Below are 21475 nucleotides of genomic sequence, written 5' to 3'. Positions count from 1 at the left end.
CGGAAACACTGAGCTTGCTCCTGCAGGATACCCACAGCCAAGTCATATTCCACAAACCCTGCAGGGAGACACTGAGCCTGCAATTGCAAGAGACCGAGGACTGGGACCAATTCCACCAGCTCTGCAGGGAATCCCTCACCTGCTCCCATAGGAGACTAAGAGCCATCAGTTCTGGTGGGGTCCCTAAGCCTGCATCTGCAAAAAATACTACAGAGTGGAGTCACATTCCACCAGCCCTGCAAAGAGAACAGAACCTGCTGCTGCAGGAGACACAGGACTAGGTCCCATTCCACCAACCTTGCAGGGATACCCTGAGCCTTGGACCAAGGAATGGGACAAATTCTGCTAACCTTCTAGGGAGACCATGAGCCTCTCCTGAAAGAGAACCAGAGATGGGTCATATTACAGTATTCTTCCAGGAAGACCCAAGGCCTGTTCCTGCAGGAAATGCAAGAACAGGCCCAATTCCTCCAGCCTGAAGGTAGAGTCCAAATCTGTTCTGGCAGGTGACCCAGAGATGGGTCCCATTCCATCAGCCCTGCAGGGAGACTCTGAGCCTACTTCTACAGGAGACCCAGGAATGGGTCCCATTAAACCAACCCTGAAGGGAGACACAGAACCTACACTTGCAGGAACCACAGAGCCAGGTCACATTCCATCAGCCCTGTAGTGACCCCTGAGCTGGGTCCAATTACACTATCCTTGCAAGGAGACCCTGTGCCTATTCCTGAAGCAGAACAAGTGATGGGGTCATGTTCCAACAGCCCTGCAGGAAGACCTGGAGCCTGCTTCTGCAGAAGACCCAGGACAGGGTCTGATTCCACCATCCCAGCAGGGAGAAAACTAGCCTGCTCCTGCAAGTGACCAAGGTCTGAGTCATATTCCACTAGCCCTGTAGGAAGAACATAAGACTGCTGTTACAGTAAACTCAGAGCCATGTGCCATTCCAGCAACACTGCAAGGAGAGTCTGAGCCTGCCCCTGAAGGAAACAGAAACCCAGTCACATTCCACAAGCCCTGCAGGGATACCTGAGCCTGAACAAGCAGGAGACCCAGGCCTGGGGCCAATTCTACCAGCCCTGTGGAAAGACACTGAATCAGCTCTGGCAGGAGACTAAGAGCCATGTCACATTCCACCAGCCCTACAGGTAATTTATCAGCCTGCTCCTGCAGAAGACCCAGAGCCAGGTCACATTCCATGAGCAATGCAGGGAGACTTAGAACCTACACCTTCAAAAGACCCAAGAATTGGACCAATTCCAATGGCACTGCAGGGAGACCATGAGCCGTGTCCAATTCCACTAGCCCTGCAGGAAGGCCCCGAGCCTACTCCTGCAGGAGAACCTGAGATTGGTCATATTGCAACAGCTCTAAAATGACCCAGAGCCTGCTCCTCCAGGAGACTCAGGACTATGTCCCATCCACCAGCCCTGCAGGGAAACCCTGAGACTGTTCCTTCAGGAGAACCACAACTGGCTCACATTTCACCAGCAATGCAGGGAGACTTAGAGCCTGCACCTTCAAGACACCCAAGAATTGGACCAATTCCAACAGCACTGCAGGGAGACCATTAGCCAGGTCCAATTCCACTAGCCCTGCATAGAGACCCCGAGCATGCTCCTGTAGGAGACCCAGCACTGGGTCTCATTCCAGAAGGCTTGCAGGGAGAAACTCTGCCTGTTTCTGCAGGAGACCAACAGCTGAGTCACATTTCACCAGCCCTGAAAGAAGACCCCAATCCTGCACCTGCAAGGGACCTAGGACTGGAACAAAATTGACTAGCCCTGTAGAGGGACCCTGAGCCTGCTTCTGCAAGAGAATCAGAGATTTGTCATATTCCATCAACCCAGCAGGGACAGTCTGAGCCTGCTCCTGCAGGTGATACAGAGTAGGGTGAAATTGCAAAACCTTGCAGGGACACCATGAATCTGCTGCTGCAGGAGAAATAGGATGGGGTCTCATTCCACAAGTCTTACAAGGAGACCCTGAGCCTGGTCTTGCATGAGATCCTGAGCTGGATCCTGCATGAGACACAGGACTGGGTCCCATTCTACCAACCCTGCAGGGGAACCCGAACCTGCACCTGCAAAAAACACAAAACAATGTCACATCCCACCAGCTCTGCAGGGAGACTGTAAGACTAGCCCTACAGGAGACCTAGAGACAGGTTACTTTACCAGTCCTGCAGGGAGACCCTGAGCCTGATCTTGTAGCTCCTCCTGCACCTACACACACACTTCTATGAGACACAGAGCCAATTCAGGCATCACCACCCCTACGGGCTGAGATGCCTCTGCAAACACCAACACTGTCATCTAATTCTCAGAATCAACCCACTCCCAGACCCAAACTTTACTTCCCTTCTCCTGGCATCATTTTTGTTTGTTTTTTTCTGTAATTTCCTTGTTTTCTTTCATGTCATTTAGAGTATCATCTATTTTTATGTTTTAAGTTTACAATAATAAAATTTAGATGTTTTTCCATTTTAAATTGTGCAATTCAGGAGCATTAACTGCATTCACACTGCTGTGTAACCATCATCACTGTCTAGTTTCAGACTGTTTCTTTCCTCATAATAAAACCCTGTATCCAAAGCACACATTCTCTTTTCTCCCTCCCCCAGCCCCTGACAAGCCCTAATCCTATTTCTTTCTGTGTGTCTTTCCCTACCCTGGATGTTCCCTATCAATGAAATCATACAAAAGTTGGCTGTTTGTGTCTGCTCTCATATTTTAACAAGGGACTGTTGTTTTTTTTTTTTTACTTGAAGTAGCATTTTGGTTATTTGAAAGGGAAACCCAGGTGGATTAAACATGAGATGTACAAAATGAAAATTTTTAGTAACTATGTGCATAATCTCGAGATAGGCACTGCTATTCTATATGTGAAACCAGAGCCAGAAGGGAGATGCTTAGCTCTTCCTGTGGCAAAACATAACCTACAAAATAAAAAATAATAATATTCAAAAGCCATGAAAGACAAACCACAACCTGGAAAAATGATTTTTCATAACCTAAAGTCAGAGAAAGGTTTCACATCCCTGTGGTCCAAAAACTTCTTGAAACACTGTGTTCAAAACAGAAACAGAACAAACACATGCAATTCCAACAAGAGGCAATGCAGGTGGCCAGTGTATATTAGAGGTGCTTGACCTCTCAATTGAGGATGCACACAGATGTACACACTTTGGAGACAGCATTGGTCACCATCACACTGGCAGGACTTTAGCCTGGTGACAACCAGCTCTAGTGACAACATGAGGAGGCAGAGGCCACAGTAGATCCCCTGGAGGGAAGAGTGAGCAGACACTCCTCTCTGGGAGAACAGTATGCAGGATGAATTACAGTTCCACAAGTTCACCACTTTCCGAGTAGTGCTGATGCTTAGTGTTGATCATACTAAAATTCTTGCACAATTTTTCAAAGACGTCTTTTCAAGGATGTTCATCACAGTTCTGGTTTAACTAGTAGGAGACTGGAAGCAACACTAATGTTCATGGAGATGGGGTGGGATTCATCAGTTCCGGTTCACATGGAGGAATTATTGTTGTGCAGCTGGAAAAATGAGTGCTAGGTCTTTACCTGATGTCAAGGAAGCCCTCAGTTTGGATGCTTGTTAATCCATCATCTACATCCCAGATGCCATCTATGACCACATATGTGTCAAATCATCATAGATGTAAATGAATCTTGTGGTGTGTGAGAGACAGAGGCAGAGAGAATAAGAGAGATAGAGACTGAGAGATGTTCACCAAGCCATTCATGACGGTCACTTCTGGGGGTGGGATTTGCAAATCTCTGCACTTCTCCTTTAGGCAACATTTCAAGTGTTCATAATGTATCTATATTGATTTACTAATTCTAAGGTATTTAAAGCATATGTTACTTGAGATTCATTCATATTGAATCCACAGCATAAAGTTTATTATTTTTATTTTAAAGTATTTGTTACAAGTACAGTCAGCATTTATGAGAGTAAAATGATAAATTCTAAAGAATTAAGAATCAGATAAAGAACAAAACCTTTTGGTGACTCAGACACAGGCCAGCTAGTTGGCAGCAAATGGCAGGGTGGGACAAGTTTCTCTAGAAGGTTGTGTATGTTCTGAATCCGCATCCAATAGAGGCAAGGAAAAATTACAAGACATGTACGCTGGAAACTACAACAGCTTGTTGAGAGTAATTAAGAAAGACCTAGCCCTATTTTAAAATTTGAAGGAGCCAAAGTGACAGAGTAGACAGACTCACAGCTTGACCTCTCCCACAAATACACAAAGAATTACATCTACAAAAACATTGAATTGCACAGAAACCTCCTGAATTCTGGCACAGTGTCTCTCATTTTGAAATACAGGAAGATTCTCACAAAATATGGTAAAGAATAAAAAGAAAAAAGACAAATTCAGTGCAGGACTGATCCTGCAGGGAAAAAGTAGCATAGGAAGAAAGGCACCCTCACACTGGGACACAACCTCTCTAGCTGGGAGATCAGCTAGGAAAGAAGCAGAGCTTCCAAGGTTTGGAGGAGACAGTGGCAACTGCATGGCAGGCAGAACTGGGGAATACTGACACAGAGGGTCCCTGTGATGACCAGCCCTAGACATGAACTAGCAGGGATGAGCCAGGACTGGCTACTGGAGTCAGTGAAGAGCCCAGGCAGAGGGCTGGGTCACACTGCAGAGAGGCAGCATCAGGAAACTAGAGGGCAGTGTGAGCTCTGGCTGTGTGTGTGTGTGTGTGTGTGTGTGTGGAACAGAACAGACTGAAACTCACATAAAAAAGCACCAATGTTGGTATAATGGGGGAGGAATGAAGCATGGCTGTGCCAAAGTCACTTTCTCCACTTGGCTCCATTGTTGGTGTGTTCTCATGAGAAGAGAAATGGGGCTTGGTCATAGCCAACACTGCTGCACAAAGGCAGAGCTGAATGTTGAATCCATATCCTGTGCCATTGCAACTTCACAGGCGGGACTGAGATTTGTTTACAGCCCCAGGAAGAGAGGGTGGATTTGCTCTCCCTGGTCACTTTGTGGATCCACACCTCTGGGACTTACAGGCAGTGAGTGGAGTTCTGACTCAAGAAGGGTGTCCAGTGAGGGTATTTACAAAGGGGTGGTGTATGGTTCCATATGTGGATGCGGGATTGGGGTTTGAGCTGAACCTGTAGTGGACCACAAATTCATGTGTGTGACTACACACTTGCTAAGGCAGGTCCAAGGGACTGACACTGCTGGATCTGCACTGATGTTTCCTGGGGCTCAGAACCTGAGGGGCACCAGAGTAGGTGGCTGACATTCCCAAAGCTAAAGCAGGGATAAAGCCAACATCAACAAATAGTACTTTGTAAGTCTGCATAACAAGTGACAGACAACACCAAAGAGGGAACTCCCCAGTGGAAATCTCCTGCCTATTTTTCTTCACAACTGAAGTGCTCCCACCCTGCCTACTACACACCACAGCTCAGAAACGGGTCTAGAAGAAATACATAGAGCCAGAGAAATATAAGTAAATAAAGAAGCCGAGGAACCACTTTCAATTAAAAGAACAAGAGAAATCCCCTGAAAGAACAAACAGTAAAATAGACTGATAGTCTACTAAACTTCAAAAAGGGAATGATCAACACACTGAAAGAACTAAAAGAGACTATCAATAGAGACAGAAAACTTTGAAAAGAAAATTTAAACTATAAAGAAGAGCTAGTTAAAAATAGAAAATTCAACTACAGGCAATCAAAAACAGACTAGATAATGCAGAGGAATGAATAAATGACTTAGGAGACAAGATAAAAGAAATAACCCAATACAGCAGACATAAAAGCCAATAAAAACCAATTAAAGCAAGATAATATAAAGTGCGCCAGCCTATGCATAATAGTGGGTCCCAGAAGGAGAAGAAAGAGAAAAGGGGATTGAAAATATAGTTAAAGAAATCATGACTGAAAACTTTCCAAACCTTAAGAAGGAAAGAATTATCCAAGTACAGGAGGCACAGAGGGTCCCAAACAAGAAGAAACCAAACAGACCTACACCAAGACATATTATAATTGAAATGGTTAAAGTTAAAGATAAAGAAATTATTCTAAAGGCAGTGAGAGAAAAACAAAATGTTAGTTACAAGGGAGCCCCATAAGCATTCAGCAGATTTCTCTACATAAAAACTTCTGGCCAGAAGGGAGTGGCAAGATATATTCAAAGTCCTGAATGAGAAAAGGCTGCAAACTAGGATATTCTATCTAGAAAGACTCTCCTTTAGAACAGAAAGAGAGAGAAAGAATTACACAGACAAGCAAAACTAAAAGAATTCAGCAGTACTAAATCTATGCTAAAAAAAAATTGAAAGTTCTAATCTAAATAAAACATAAACAGGAAGCTATAGAAATTAGGAAACCATAATTGGAAATGCAATAAATACAGTGAATTGCAAGGGAAAACATGAAGATATAAATAAGTCAGTAAGTCAATAAAGAAAGCAAGAAAGAAAGAGAGAATAGCAAAATCATAAAAGGTGAAAGAGGAGAGCAAGAGAATATAGATTTTGTCCCCTTTCTTTTTTTTTTTCTTCTTTCTTTTTGTCTTCTTTCTTTTTAGGATGCACTTGAGCCTACATGACTATCAACTAAAACCAAACAGATGAAGTAAGGGGTTACCATACTTGAAAGACAAGATAATCACAAATCAGAAGTATATAAAGAGTCATAAAACCCAAAAAGAAACCAAGCTTATAGAAAAGAAATTTATCATATGACAAAAATGAAAAAAAAAAATTAAAAGAAAGAAACAAATAAGAAATACCAAATCAACTGGAAAACAAATTTCAAAATGACAATAAAACCACATCTATAAAATAACTACTATAAATGTCAATGGACTAAGTGTTCCAATCAAAAGAAAAAGTGAAGGAGGAGGAAAGATGGTGGAGTAAAAAAGATGCTCAGAGCTCACCCTCTCCCACAAATTCACCAAGAGTGACATCCACAGACACACCCACCACCCAGAACACCTGCTGAACTTTGACAGAATATTGCCTTCTTCAAAAGATAAAATTTTCCACAAATCTGGTAGGAGAAAAGAAGAAAAAGGAAAATAGTTCAGGACCATTCCAATGAGGAGGGAGCTGCAAAGGAGTAATAGCATTAATACACTGGGTCTACCCAACTCCAATGGCGAGTTCAGCAAGATGGAGAGGGAACATCTGCGGCTCGGATCTGTACAGAATAGCCTTTGACTGACAGAACTAAGTTAATTGGGCACAAAGAGTCCCAATGATCCCCAGCCCTAGACGTGTACCAGCAGAGGTGGAATGGGACAGGCTGTCTGAGTCGAGCAGAGGATTCGGGCTGACTGTACAGAGGAAACCTTGGGGGACTGCAATGTTCTGTGTGCCATGGCTGGGAGAGTATACAGATTAGATCAGCCTGGGTCCCCCATAAAATCCAAAAAAAAAAAAAAAAAAAGGCAAAGCAACACTGCTGGTGTGCCCTGGGGGGAAGGGGATCCGTAGCCTTTGTTTCCACAGACCCACAGTGCCATTATTTGAGACTTCTTGGGAGAAGAGAGTCAAGGCTCAGCCATAGCCACCATATTTTCTGGTTCATGGTTCCCAGGTGAAGGAGGGGTCAAAAGCCGAATCCCTACCTAGGGGCTCCACAACCTCATAGGTGGGACTGAGATTTGTTTACAGTCCCAAGCAGAGGGGACCATTACACACTGATGCCTCTCTGAATTGGCTTTTCTAAGACAAATGGACAAGAAGCAGTGTTCTGGAACAGAGCAGGGATGAGGGCTAGTGCAGCTGTTTTCTCTGAGTCCACCTATGAAGCATGGACCTAATGCGGCAGGGGAGCTACCTGCCAACTACCTTGCACAAGTGTGGTGCTGGGACCAGGCATCTGGTGGGGGTGCAGACCACCCACAAACTGATGCTGGGACACAGACCAGGAGCACGACTGGAGGGCCTCTGGAACCAGCAAGTGGAGTTTTCACAGCAGGATATGGGCAGGAGTGTGACAACCACAGGAAAAAAAGGAGCTCCTGCTCAATAGCCAGGGCAGACTCAGGCCACCAGAACACCAGCCACACCACCAACAAAGGGGATAACAGGCAATAGGCATGGAAGGAAGACTTGGCAACCACCCATAATTAAAAACAACCTTATGACAAAATTATTAAGAGTGCATATTCTTGGAGAAAGGCCAAGATAGTGGAGTAGAAGGATACTTGTATCTTATCCTCTCCAATAAATACACCAAGACTGATATTCACAGACACACCCATCCACTCAGAACATCTGCTGAACTTTGATAAAACATTGCCATCTTCAAAAGACGAAATGTGCCACCAATCTGGTAGGAGAAACGGAAAAAAGAAGGAAGAAAATGCAAAATGGCTTGGGGTTGGTCCTTTGAAGAGGGAGCAGCAAAGGAGGGATAGTGCTGGTTGACTGGGTCTCCCCCTTTCCAACGGAGAGGTCAGCAGGATGGACAGGGAACCTCTGAGGCTCAGATGTGTACAGAACCGCCCTTGACTGACAGAATTAAGTTATATGGGCACAAAGTGTGTCAACAACCCCCAAACCTAGAAGTGAATCAGGGATGGGAAGGGACAGGCTGCTGGATACAAGCAGACTCTGGTTGACTGTACAGAGGTAACCCTGGGGGACTACAGTGTGCTGTGGACAACTGCTTGGATTGTATACAGATCAGAACAGCCTGGGCCCCCCATAAAATAAGAAAAAAAAAATAAAGCAAAGCAACTTTGCTGGCTTGCCTGAGGGAAGGGGAGGTTTGTCCTTTGTCTCTGCTGACCCACAGCAACATAACTGGTGATTTCTCAGAAGAAGAGTGATGAGGCTCAGCCACAGCCATCATACCCACCCAGGCAGAGGCAGGGTTGAAACCTGAATATGTACCTGGCAGTTCTGCAGCCTCATAGGTGGGACTCAGACTTGTTTACATCCCCAGACATATAGGAAGGTTCTGTCCTGGTGCGTCTATGAACTCGCACCTCTAAGACAAATGAACAAGGAGCAGAGTTCTGGCAAAGAGCAGGGACTAGGGCTGGTGTGGCCATTTGCCTCAAGCCCACCTACAAAGTGTGGAAAAGATGTGGAGTGGGGAGTAGCACTGAACAGGGGAGCAACCAACCCAACTACTGTGCAGGACTGCTGCACCTGGACACGGCATTGGGAAGGGGCACACCCTGCCAACCTACCATGCAGGAGAGCAGCACCAAGATGCAGCATTGGGAGGAGATGTGACATGTCTACCTACAGGCACTGGGAGCAGCACAGACCAAGGGTGTGACCAGAGGGTCTCTGGAACCAATGAGCTGAGTTCATGAAACAAGGCAGGGACAGGAGCTGTGACAACCACAAAACAAATAGGAGTCCCCATTCAATAGTCAGGGTAGGCTCTGGTTAACAGGTTAACGGCCACATCCGTAACCAAAGGGATAACAGACAAAAGGCACAGAAGTAAGACTTGGCAACCACACTTATTTAAGAAAGACCTCTTGATAAAATTATTAAGGGCACACAATCTCCACGGGAACATCCTCTCTTCTTTTTCTGTTCCATTTTCTTTTACTTTTTAAATGTTACTTCTTAAATAATTTTTATATTTCTATTTTTAATCACTTTTAAATTTTTCTTTTAAAATACTAATATTATTATCTTTCAATTTGTCCAATTTCATTTTTATCTTTGTTTTGTGCTTCTGTTATGATGATACTCTGTTCTCAAATATTTTTCTTCCTTTAATGTTTTAAAAATTCATCCCAACTCAATTGTTATCTTGTTTCAATATGTTCTTCTGTTATTGATTATACTGCTTTTAAAACTAATTTCTTTGTGCTTAGTTTTATTTCTGCATCCACTTTATATAAATAAATAAACTCCTAAAGGACGACAGTAGATAACTGATACTCCATAAGCCATAGTGCCAGAGAGATATAAGCAAGATGAAGAAGCAGAGCCACCTCTCTCAATTAAAAGAACAAGATAAATCCCCTGAAAGAACAATCAATGAAATAGACATTGATAGTCTACTAGATGATTTCAAGAAAGGAGTGATCAAAGTACTGAAGAAACTAAAAGAGATTGTCTATAGAGACAGAGAATATGTCAAAAAATGAAATTGAAACTCTAAAGAGGAGCCAGTGAAAATTGGAAAACTCATTTGCTGAGATGAGAGTTGAGCTAAAGGCTGTAAAATGTAGGCTAGATAATTGAGAGGAATGAATATGTGACTTAGAAGACAGGACAACAGAACAGCTGAGAGAAAACAAATAAAAACCAATGAAAGCAATATAAGGGACCTATGGAATAACATAAAGCATGCCAACCTACTCATAATGGGGGTCCCAGAAGGAGAAGAAAGAACAAAGGGGATTGAAAAGGTATTTGAAGAAATCATGACTGAAAACTTCCCAAACCTAAAGAAGGAATCAGATATCCAAGTACAGGAAGCACAGAGCGTCCCAAACAAGGAGGTCCCAAACAGACCCACACCAAGACATATTACAATTAGGATGACCAGGTTTGAGAATAGGAAATGATTCTAAAGGCAGAAAGAGAAAAACAAAGAATGAGATACAAGGGAACCCCCATAAGATTTTCAGCTGATTTCTCTACACAAACAGTACAGGCCAGAAGGGAGGGGCAAGGAATATTCAAAGTCCTGAATGAAAAAATGATGCAGCCTACGATACTTTATCCAGCAAGGCTATCCTTTAGAATAGAAGGAGAGATAAAGAACTTCACAGACAAGCAAAAACTAAAAGAATTTAGCAACACTAAACCTATGCTAAAGGAAATATTAAAAGACCTACTCTAAACAGAAAAGAAGCAGGATGCAACAAAAAGGAGAAAACCATGATTGGAAAGGTGATTGCTACAATGAATTACAACAGAATAAACATGAAATCATAAAAGAGGACATCTAAATCATTAAGGGTGGGGGAGGCGAACAAGAAAATCTACAGGTTTCTCTCTCTCTCTCTCTCTCTCTTTTGTTCTTGGTAGGATGAGTTTGAGCTTATATTACTATCTGTTTAAAACAAACAGATATAGTAATGGGTTAATATATGTACAAAGTAGGGTAACCACAAGCCAAAAAGTTACAATAGAGTCACAAAACTAAGAAGACACCAAGATAATAAAAAGGAAAATTACCAAACCACAAAAAGAAAATGAAAGGAACAAAGAGGAAATACAAAATCAACTGCAAAACAAAGTTCAAAATATAATAAACACATATCTATCAATAATTATTATAAATGTCAATGGACTAAATGCTTTAATCAAAGGATATAGAGTGCAGAGTGGATAATAAAGCAAGTATCTACAATACACTGTATACAAGAGACCCACGTTAGGGAGAAGGACACACATAGATTGAAAGTGAGAGGATTGAAAAAGATATTCCACAAAAATGGAAATGACAAGAAAGCAGGAATATCAACAGTGATTTCAAATAAAATAGACTTTAAAACAAAGATTATAAAGAAAGATTAAGAAGGACATTTTATAATGATTAAAGGAGTCATAGATGAAGATGTTACACTCATTAACATATATGAACCCAACATAGGAGCACCTAAATACATAACAGATAAAAAGGGAATATTTGATCGGAATACAGTCATGGTAGAAGACTTTAACTATCCATTAACATCACTGGACAGATCTTCCTTACATAAAATTAATAAGACAACATAGAAATTAAATGATAAAATAGAACAATTTGTCTTGGTTAATATTTTCAGAACATTATATTTCCCTAAAATAGAATATACATTCTTCCCAAGTGCACGTACCACATTTTCTAGGATAGATCATATACTTTGGCACAAAAGAAGCATTAACAATTTGAAGAAGATAGAAAATATTTGAAGCAACTTTTTCTGAACCCAATACCATAAAACTAGAAATTAACTACAGAAAAATAAAGGAGAAATAAATGACAGCATGGAGATTAAACAGCATACTATTTTAAAAAAAAATGGGTGGATAATGAAATCAAAGAAGAAATAAAAAAACACAGTGAGACAAATGATGATGAAAACACAACCACACAGAACCTGTGGGATCCAGAAAAGGCAGTGCTTAGAGGGAAGTTTATAGTGAATCAGGTCTACCTCAAAAAAGAGGAAAAACTGCAATAAACAATCAAACTTACCACCTAAAAGAATTAGAAAAAGAAGAGCAAAAAATAACAAAAGTAAGCAGAAGGAAGGAAATAATAAAGATCAGGGAGGAAATAAATAAAATAGAGATATTAGAAACATTTGAAAAAATCAAGCCAAGAGATGGTTTCTTGAAGGAGTAAACACAATTGACAAAATTATGCTCTATGCTGGAAATTGACACAACAATGCAAACTGACTATAACTCAATAAAATAAAAATTAAAAAATAAATATATTAACAAAAGAAAAAAGAAAAGGTAGTTTCTACTCACCAGACTGGAGGAGGGGACTGCACCCCATGCGGGGTCACACCCCATGGGAAAGCCTGGGGTAAGGATCGGAGGAGCAGGGTGCTGTGGACAGGATCTGTCACAGGGTTTCTGCAGGAGGGGAGGGTGAGGCATGTGAGCAGGCTGAGGACTGGCCATTTGAGTAAGTTCATGGGCTCTGGGGTGGAGGGGCTCCCCCAAGTGTCTGGACTTGACTCTGGGTGAGTTGGGCAGGTGGACAGTGGCTCAGTGTGAGTCCAAGTCCAGTGGAGGGGGTAGTGTGTTAGATCTAGAAGGACTCCTTCTGGGGTGGGAAGGCCCATAATGGAGGCAGGAGGCCAAGCCCAGGTGACTGAGAACAGTGTGTGTCCTGCATAGGCCTGCAGGGCAGACGAAAGCATCCAGTCTACAGAAGATGGAAACATGGTCCATACAAGGGCACAGCTCAGATGTCACCCCCTCAGAGGAGCCTTCCTTGCCTGCACAGTCTACAGGGACAGCCTCTTCCACGCACATCTCCAAAGCAGACACCTGCTCCATCTCCTGCATAGCATTCAGGAACCGGGCCCCTGCTCCACGCCCAGCCATGGTTCTGCTGCCCTGAGGAAAAGCCCTCACAGGAGCCATCAAGCCCTGCACGACCTGGGCCCCACCTCTCTGTCTCTTCTGCCACCACTGTCTCCACCTGACCCTCTTCTCCTCCACTCCTGCACTCCCCCAGCCCTGTGTGCTCTCCAGAGCACGTGTCCCTCCTAACATGCTGTGTGTGCTCACTGTGTCTCATCCACTGCATGCCTCCCACCCAGGTCAGTATCCAGTGCACAGTAGGGCTCAGTAAGTAGAGAATGAATGACTCTTACCATCACTGCTGGGAAGACCTTTGTCTGTGGCCTACAGTGATCACACACACGTCACACATTCGCTGAGGTCCTACTGTGTGTTGGGCGGGTTCCATATACCGGGCACAGCAGGGAGTGAAGCAGGCAGGTCTCCATTCTCATGCAGCAGACAGCCTGGTGGGGGACACAGAGAAAATTAAGTATAATATACACAATGTCCGGAGGCGATATGTTCCATGGAGAAAAATAAGGTCAGGGAGGACATTTGAGCAGATTCCTGAAGGTGTTCAAGAAGCAGGCGGAGAGAGATCCTGGCTGAAAGAGCAGCCAGCGCAAAGGCCCTGAGGCCACAGTGGGATGCGCGTGGAGGGTCTTAGTTATCCATGCGAGTTCTTAGTCCTGCCTTGAGTACGTATGTTGCTTTTATTTGTAAACCTTGATTTCACCTTTAAAGCAAATTAAACTGCATCATCAATCTGCATAATTTAGCCAATTCTGTTTCAGGTGTTGTGGGCACAATGGCGGGCTAGTTACTTGGGTTGGTAAAGAATTACCAGCGTCTGAGAAGGGTCTAGGAAAGTTTAATAGGGACACTGCTATAGGCATCATCAGGCCACACAGGCAAGAGGTGCCTACACGAGCGCCAAGGTTGAGTGTGTGGGGTCTGTTATTGGGGGGGTGCTATTCACACAAGGAGGAGGGGGCTGCATGATCAATTCATGCACAGGTACCTGGTTGCTTGTGAAATCTGTCAGGGGCTTCTCTGAACAACAGGCTTTACCACTTTAATAAGGGCAGGATGTGAGGCCTCTCTTCCTGGGGCAATGAGTTTTCATAGGGTAAACACACAGCAAGAGAAGATGTTTTATAGCTTGTGGAAATGCAGGTGTGCAAAGGGTCCTGCAGTGGGGAGTGGGAGGTAAGGTGCCACTGGGCTCTAGGCACACAGAGAGCCCAGGGGTGAGGGTGTATGACTCTAAAGAGTGCCACCTGGCTTCACACCAGGGACTTTATGTGAAAACAGGAGAATCTAGGTTGTCAGCACGTGTCTACTCAGTGACCTCCCTAAGCCTAGCTCTGTCAGGCACCAGGTGGCTGTGAAATGAACATGAAGGTCCCCACCCTGAGGACCCCAATGAATGAACATCTTGACATCCTCAAGCCCCTTCCCCTGCACCACCACCCCACCTCATCTGGGTCTCAGGCTCTGACACTGATATCAGTGGCACCTTTGTTCCCTATATCCAGCTCTTCTGGACGTCTCTGTGATGAGCTGTTCCATGTCAGCGAGCCCCAAACTGAGCTCTGCCTTTACCCCATGAATGCTTCCTCCCTGTGAAGCCCCTTGTGAAGGAGCCACCACTAGCAGGATCCTTCAGCCCTGAGTCTCTGCCTTCCCCACCCCTCCGATTTCCCCCAGCCCATGATCCCCTCTGGAGGTCCCTATTATCCTCTCCCTCCCACTTCAGTCTTGGGCTGCACACCAAATCCCTCTTCACAATCTCCCACAAGACAGGTCCAGGTCCACTTGGGGACACTGAGGTGACACAGGTGGGTGTTGCTGGGAATGAAGAGCAGGATCCTGGAGCAGAGGAGAGGCAAGGGCTCCCAATCCACCAGAACACAGGCTAAAGTGGGGGCAAGACACCCATAAAGGGTGAGGCAGGCATCACACTGCAGACCCGCCCTCTGCTCCCCCAGGGTGCCCTGTGTTTCCTGCTTTGGCCTGGGGGAATTCCCCCTCACTCTCTGTTAGAGGGGTGCCCATTCATTCATTCACACCCTCATTCACCATGTACATGGGTCCTGCTCAGTGCCAGGCCTCAGCTGGATGACAGCTCATCCTTGGGGACACAGCTCAGATCTCACCTCCTCCATGAAGCACTTCTGGATTCCCACCCCTCCTGAAGTTCCTCTGGCCTCAGTTGGGACCACTAGGGCTGAGACCACACTCTGATTACCCCCCAAGTCTGTGATCTCTGTGAAAGCCCTGGGCCCAATGTGGAAAGAGACTCAGAAAAATGGGGCCAAAAGGGGCTAAGAAAAATGTTATTAGTTCTCTATTACAGAGAAGGGCACTGAGCAGAGAGAGGGCAGTGTCCAACCAAAGCTACAGAGGAGGGTCTCATTGAGCCCTCCCTTGGCCCTGTTACTAGTTCTCTGTTACAGATGAGGACACTGAGCCACAGAGAGGGAGCAGAGCCCTGCTATAGCCTTGGCCCCACAGCCTGTGTCCTTTATGACTAGCTCCATGCTGCCAGCAGGGGTATGGGCCTGGAATGGAGGTTGAAAGCAGCCTGACCCCCAGGACCCCTTCATACACAAAGTCAGTCTCAGGAAACACCCCTCAAGACCTACTCTACACCCCTGGGATTGGGACCTGATTGCTGTTCCTGGAAGCTGGCTGGGCTTCCCTGTGAATTGGCCCAGGAGATGCTTGGGACAGACACAGGGCCCCTGAGGCTCCCTGTCCCCAGATGAGCAGCTCTGGTCCCCTTGACTGTCCCTGGCAGAGGCCTGATGACATAAGGTGTTGGCCGGGTAGCCAGCTGTGGAGATGAGGAAATGGGAGCAACATGCAGGTACATGCAGAGGTCCAGGTATTCACTCAACAATCATTGATTCAGGCCTTGCTGTGTGGCTTGCCTGGGCCCAGGCCTGGGTGTCCAATCGTGAATACAGTCAACCCCTTGAGCCTTCTGGGAAAGCAGTGCTCAGAGAAACGGGCCCTCAGTGCCCCCATCCTGCTCCCCTTGAACAATCACACTGAGATGAGGCTGCAGCCATGGGTCCCAGTGGAGGGTGAAGGGAGGAAGGAAACCCAGAGTGGGCACTGACCATGAGCCTGGACACTGGAACCAGATGGCCTGGGCTCTGTAATCTGGGGTGGTCACCTCCCCTGTTCTCTCTGTGCCTCAGTTACTTCTTCTGCAGAAATGGTTGATAACGCCTGTCCCTGCCCCACAGATTTTCATGAGGAGTCAGTGATCTTCTCTTATGCGTGTAGGACAGTGCCTGGCTATGGGTAAGGATCCTGCTCACCTCACAATAGTCTGTCCCACTTTAAAGATGAGAAAGCCAAGGCTAAGGGGGTTATGAGACCAGCCTGGGCTAGCCCCCTTCTCATGCTCTGCTGTCCAGGTCTCCTGCTTTTACATCATCCCTCTGCCCCCATATCCACCCAGCAAGGTAGGTGCTGAGAATCTGAGCAAATCAGAGTATGAATGGAGGCACACCCTCTCCCCAAATTGGGCTCTTGGGGCGGTGGGCAGGATGGGGATATCGGGCTCCCCCAGACTGTCCAGGAGGCCCAGCATGTCCGTCACCTCATTTCCACTCAACACGGAGTAGGTGTGTGTCCAAGGGCCAGAGGGCGATGGAGTAACCCAGGGTGGGTGGATGCTAGGTAGGTGTGGGAGGCACAGAGTGGCCCCTGGAAGACAGTGTCCAGGCAGCCAAGGTGTAGGGAATGAGGGTGCCCAGAAGGGGCAGAGGACAGAGTCCAGCCTGGACACCACCCCCTGCTGGACCCTGATCTGGGGTGAGAATTGGGACAAGCCAGGGCCCCGCTAGGACTCCTCATCCAGCAAAGAGGTGAGGAAAAGTTAAGGAGACAATGGAGGCTGACCCCACCGTGCTCCCTGTGTGAGGGCACTGCTTCCAGGATCCTGGAGTTTCCTTAGACCTTTGTGAAGTGGCTGCTGTTTCCAGCCCCATGTGGGCAGAAGGACTGAGGCAGGGAGGACAGAGTGACTCAGGACAGAGCTAGGATTCATCCAAGAGTGTGTGCTGGGCCTCTCGCTGAGAGCAGCCTCTGGGCATCATGGACTCAGGAAGTGTCTTGTCCTCCCTCTTAAGGCTCCTGGCATGTTAGGCAGGAAAGGTCCCAGTGCCCATACCTGGGCCTCTCTGGGTGATGCTGACATGTGGGATCATGATGGTCCTGGGAAAGGAGAGAGAATGTAGGCTGGGCGTCAGGTCTGCATCAGACCCTAATGATGCCCCTAATGTTGTGTGACCTGGAAACTCCCTGACCTCTCTGTGCCTGGCTTTCCAGCTCTGACTCAGAGGACTGCTGTGCTTGGCACACAGTAGGACCTCAATCAGAGGAAAAATCCAGCCCTTCGCCAGGAACCTCTCCTCTTACATGCCCAAAGCTAAGCCCATGTGGCACACATCACCAGAGCTGATACTTGACAAACAGGGCAAGTGAAATCCAGCAACCCCTCCCTCCTGCCTGAGGCCCTTCCCTCCTCAGTGACAGTGGCTCAGAGCAGGTCTCTGCATCCCAGAAGTCTGAACTGAGCCTTGTGACCTGGAGGAGTCCCTGTTCCACATAACTTTGTTTCCAGGTCCTTCCAACAAGACACAAGAGCACCTGGTCAGTCTCTTAGCTGCAAGGTCCTCCCTTTGCAAATTCCCCCATCACATCCGGGCTAGAAGATGTGAGTTCCAGGGCACATGACCATCCAAATGATGACTTCAGGGAAACATCCCTGCCCACACTGCACTCTTCAGAGCCCACCTTCTAAAAGAAGGGGTAGTGACCCACGGTTGTGCACAGTTTTATCACAACACAGCCCTCACCCACCCACCATTGGAAACATGTGAGAAGCAGAGATTCCCAAGTGCCTGGACCCCTGTCATCCAGAAAGCAGAGGTTAGGGTAACAGATAGAAGGGGAGAAAGTACTTTCATACTATATATCTGATAAGGGGTTAACACCCAAAACATATAAATAACTCTTACAATTCAACAGCAAAAAAACAAGCAATCTGATTTAAAAAGTGGGCAGAGGAACTGAATAGACATTTTTCCAAAGAAGACACACAGATGTCTAACAGGTACATGAAAAGGTGCTCAACATCACTCACCATCAGGGAAATGCAAATCAAAACCACAATGAGATATCCCCTCCCACCTGTCAGGGTGGGTGTCATCAAAATACAAGAGATAACAAGTGATGGTGGTGGTGTGAAGAAAAGGGAAACTTCTGCAATGTTGGTGGGAATGTAAATTGGTGCCATCACTCTGGAAAAGAGTAAGAAGACTCCCCCAAAATTTAAAATTAGAACTTCCGTATGATCCAGCAAGTCCTCTGCTGGGAATATATCCAAAGGAAATGAAATCACTATGTCAATGAGACAACTGCACCCTCACGTTCACTGTATCATTATTTACAATAACCAAGATATGTAAACAACCTAAGTGTCCATCAACAGATGAATGGATACAGAAAACGTGACGCATATATATGTATATATAATGGAATCTTATTCAGACATTAAAAAAATGAAATCCTGCCATTTGTGACAACTTGGATGGACCTTCAGTGTATTATGCTAAGTGAAATAAATAAGACAGAGAAAGACAAATACCTATGATCTCATTTATATGTGGAATCTACAAAATAAACCGAAACCCATAGAAACAGAGATCAGGTTGGTGGTTGCCAGAGGTGAGTCAGGGGGTGATTGAAATTCGGGAAGATAATCAAAATGTACAAACTTCCAGTTAGAAGATAAACAAGCCCTGGGGACATAATGTACTGCAAGGTGACTGTAGTTAACAATACTGCGCTGTGCATTTGATAGTTGTTAAGAGAGTACCTCTTAAAATTTCTGATCACAAGGAAAATAGTGTGTGACTATGGGTGATGACAGACGTCAAGTAAACTTAATGCAGTGATCATTTCACAATATGCACATGTAACAAGTCATTATGCTGCACACCTAAAGCCAACAAAGTTATGTGACAATTGTATCTCAGGAATACTTATCCCAGGAAGTGGGGGTGCGAGCCTGGATTACCTACTGCAGGAGCTGCCTTTGCCCTCCAACAGCAGAGGGTGGTAGTTGTGACAGGGACTGTAGGTCCCTCAAAGCCTAGAATGTTTACTGTCTGGACCTTCACAGGGAGAGTGTGCAGACCCTGCCCTGGAAGACGGTGGTCATGGCAGCAACAACGGCCTGCCTGTGTGCAGGCTCAGCCCAGACAGCTCCTGTGCTCTGCTGTCACCGCATTTACTTCCCTCCACACCCTCAGAGGGAGAGGCTTCAATGTTCCGGTTTTACACATGAGAAAACTGAGGCTCATTTGCTTTGAATTATTGACCAAGTGGTGGGGGAAGCTTTGAACCCCAGTGTTCTGATTTCAAAGCCACATCTCAGTCCTGATTTTTAGAAGGTGGAGGTCCAGGCACTGGGGACCCTCCACCTTCCTCACTTGTAGTCTTACTCTAGGGCTGCCATCCCCGAGGTGTCTGGGTGAACACATTTAATCCGCTTACTCTGCACCAGCTGAGCCCTTGGCTGCCAGTCTGTTGTCGCTGCCTGACACCAGCTGAGTTTTACAAGTGAACCATCACCCCCTGCCAGCCCACCTGCCATGCCATGTGGGGCAGACCACTCCTAGCCTGGTCATTCTAAACCCTTAGCTCACACATTTGCACAACTGCATCGAAAGGGTCCTACTCCCTGTGTGGAGGTATTGACAAGGGGAAGGGAGGGGAGTTTTGGGTGGCCCCTTACTCTGAAGGTGACACATGACAGGGACATATTCATGTCCATAATGGCACTCAATTTGAAGCTAAGAACATGGTCACAGCGAGGGGTAAAAGCTGAGAGGCTACAAGGCTGCTGAGAAAGGGGCTTGACTATTGAATTGTAAATGTGTAATTTAATTTAAAAATTAGCCCCCTGGGTGATAAGAATTTGCCCCTAAGGCCAGAATTGGCCACCTGACACCTGGGAACCCCTCAATTCCAGGATGTAATCATCTGAGCATGGAGGGGGCTTAAATTGGGGTGCTGTCCTCCCAGTCATGGTGCACCTGCCCACGTATGCACCCATGAACTGCATTTCTCACACATCAAGGCACCTCTCATGCCCTCCCAAGGAGGTCCAGGTCATAAGGAAGGGATGACAGACTGTGAGGTCACACGTGTGCCCCTGCAGTGGTGAATGTTGTATAGGGAAGAGCCACCCCCCACTCTCACCTCCAGGAGGGGTGCTGGAGGGAGCAGGACTCCTGAGACCCTAGGCTTAGCAAGCATCCTGGCTGAGGGTGGGGAGGCTGTCCACTCTGAAGTCATAGGTCAGATGGTAGATTGGGGTCCCACCCCCACAGCTCACCAGTGAGACCGTCTAGTCTGTTTTCTCTGTAAACTGGAACCCAGTCACCCTCACCCTCAGAAGTGGGGGCAGCCTGTGTAAATTAAAACACAAAGCCCTGGGCTGTTTCAGGTGCCCAGGGGTGTCCAGCCCCCCTAGGCCGGGCAGGTGGGAGAGGAGATGTATGAGTTAGCAGGTGTGAGAGCAGAGCTGAGACTTGGCTGAGTGCATGCACTCTAATATCCAGGAACTGCGAGCTACCACTAGCAAATCTGTTCACTGAGGCCATGTGTACTCTCCCTTGTCATTTACAATCCCCTGTTTGAACAGAGGCCTCTGGAGTCTACTAGCCACATTGTTGCCTGTCACCACACTGTTGCAGTTCCAGGGTCTCCATTTAGCCACCTTGAAGGAATAGTCAATCTTTTTCTTAAAACCAGTGACAGAAAACCAAAGTGGCTTAAAGAAGCAAACAGGGCAGGAGAGAATGACTTACCTAACTGAGACATCCACAGGGAGATAGCTTCAGGCAGGGCTGTACCTGGTGCTCAGTGACATCAGCAGAAGTCATCCTTCCCCACCTCTGGGCTCTGCCACTGGTGTCATCTTCACATGGCTCTGCCTTTATGAGAGCAAGATAGTCACCAACTGCCACAGGCTGACATCAGCACCCCTCAACTCCCAACTGAAATAGAACTTCTCTGCTCCCAGGATTCCAGTAACTAGGGCTGACCTCTGTGGAGCCTGATTGGGCTGGTGCCCAGCCCTGAGCCAATCACAGTGGCCAGGGAGGATGGAAAATGCTGATTGGCCAGATCAAGGCCATGTGACCATCCTCTCCAGGAAACCTGTGAGCTGTTCACCTGTTTTCAGGTTGGGAGAGTGTGATGTCTCCCAGAGGATCCTGCTACTAGTACAACCTGCAGGTGGCACAATGAGCTGAAATGAGCCTGTCTGCTTGGTGACAAGTGACAGGTCACTTAGTGGTTCCCTGCTCCAGGGAGGGAGGCATGTCCAAACAGTATTGGGGCTTCAGAGCCAGAATGTAGTAGAAAAGCCTCCGAGTCTCCCA

The 21475-nt window shown here is 46.3% G+C and overlaps 1 long non-coding RNA gene across 1 annotated transcript; it reads right to left on the bottom strand.

Moving 5' to 3' along the window:
* Positions 1 to 12388: 12388 nt before the first annotated feature.
* Positions 12389 to 21080, bottom strand: LOC135320750 (uncharacterized). Its single transcript, XR_010380040.1, has 3 exons — positions 20900 to 21080; positions 13313 to 13465; positions 12389 to 12563 (listed from the first exon to the last, which is right to left on the bottom strand). It is a non-coding gene; the product is annotated as an uncharacterized LOC135320750 (long non-coding RNA).
* Positions 21081 to 21475: the final 395 nt, after the last annotated feature.

Source organism: Camelus dromedarius, unplaced genomic scaffold (genome assembly GCF_036321535.1).
Source record: "Camelus dromedarius isolate mCamDro1 unplaced genomic scaffold, mCamDro1.pat HAP1_SCAFFOLD_114, whole genome shotgun sequence".
In the NCBI taxonomy this organism is placed as follows: domain Eukaryota; kingdom Metazoa; phylum Chordata; class Mammalia; order Artiodactyla; family Camelidae; genus Camelus; species Camelus dromedarius.
The sequence above is the reverse complement of the archived record's forward strand: the minus strand, read 5'-3'. Positions and strand labels throughout refer to the sequence as shown.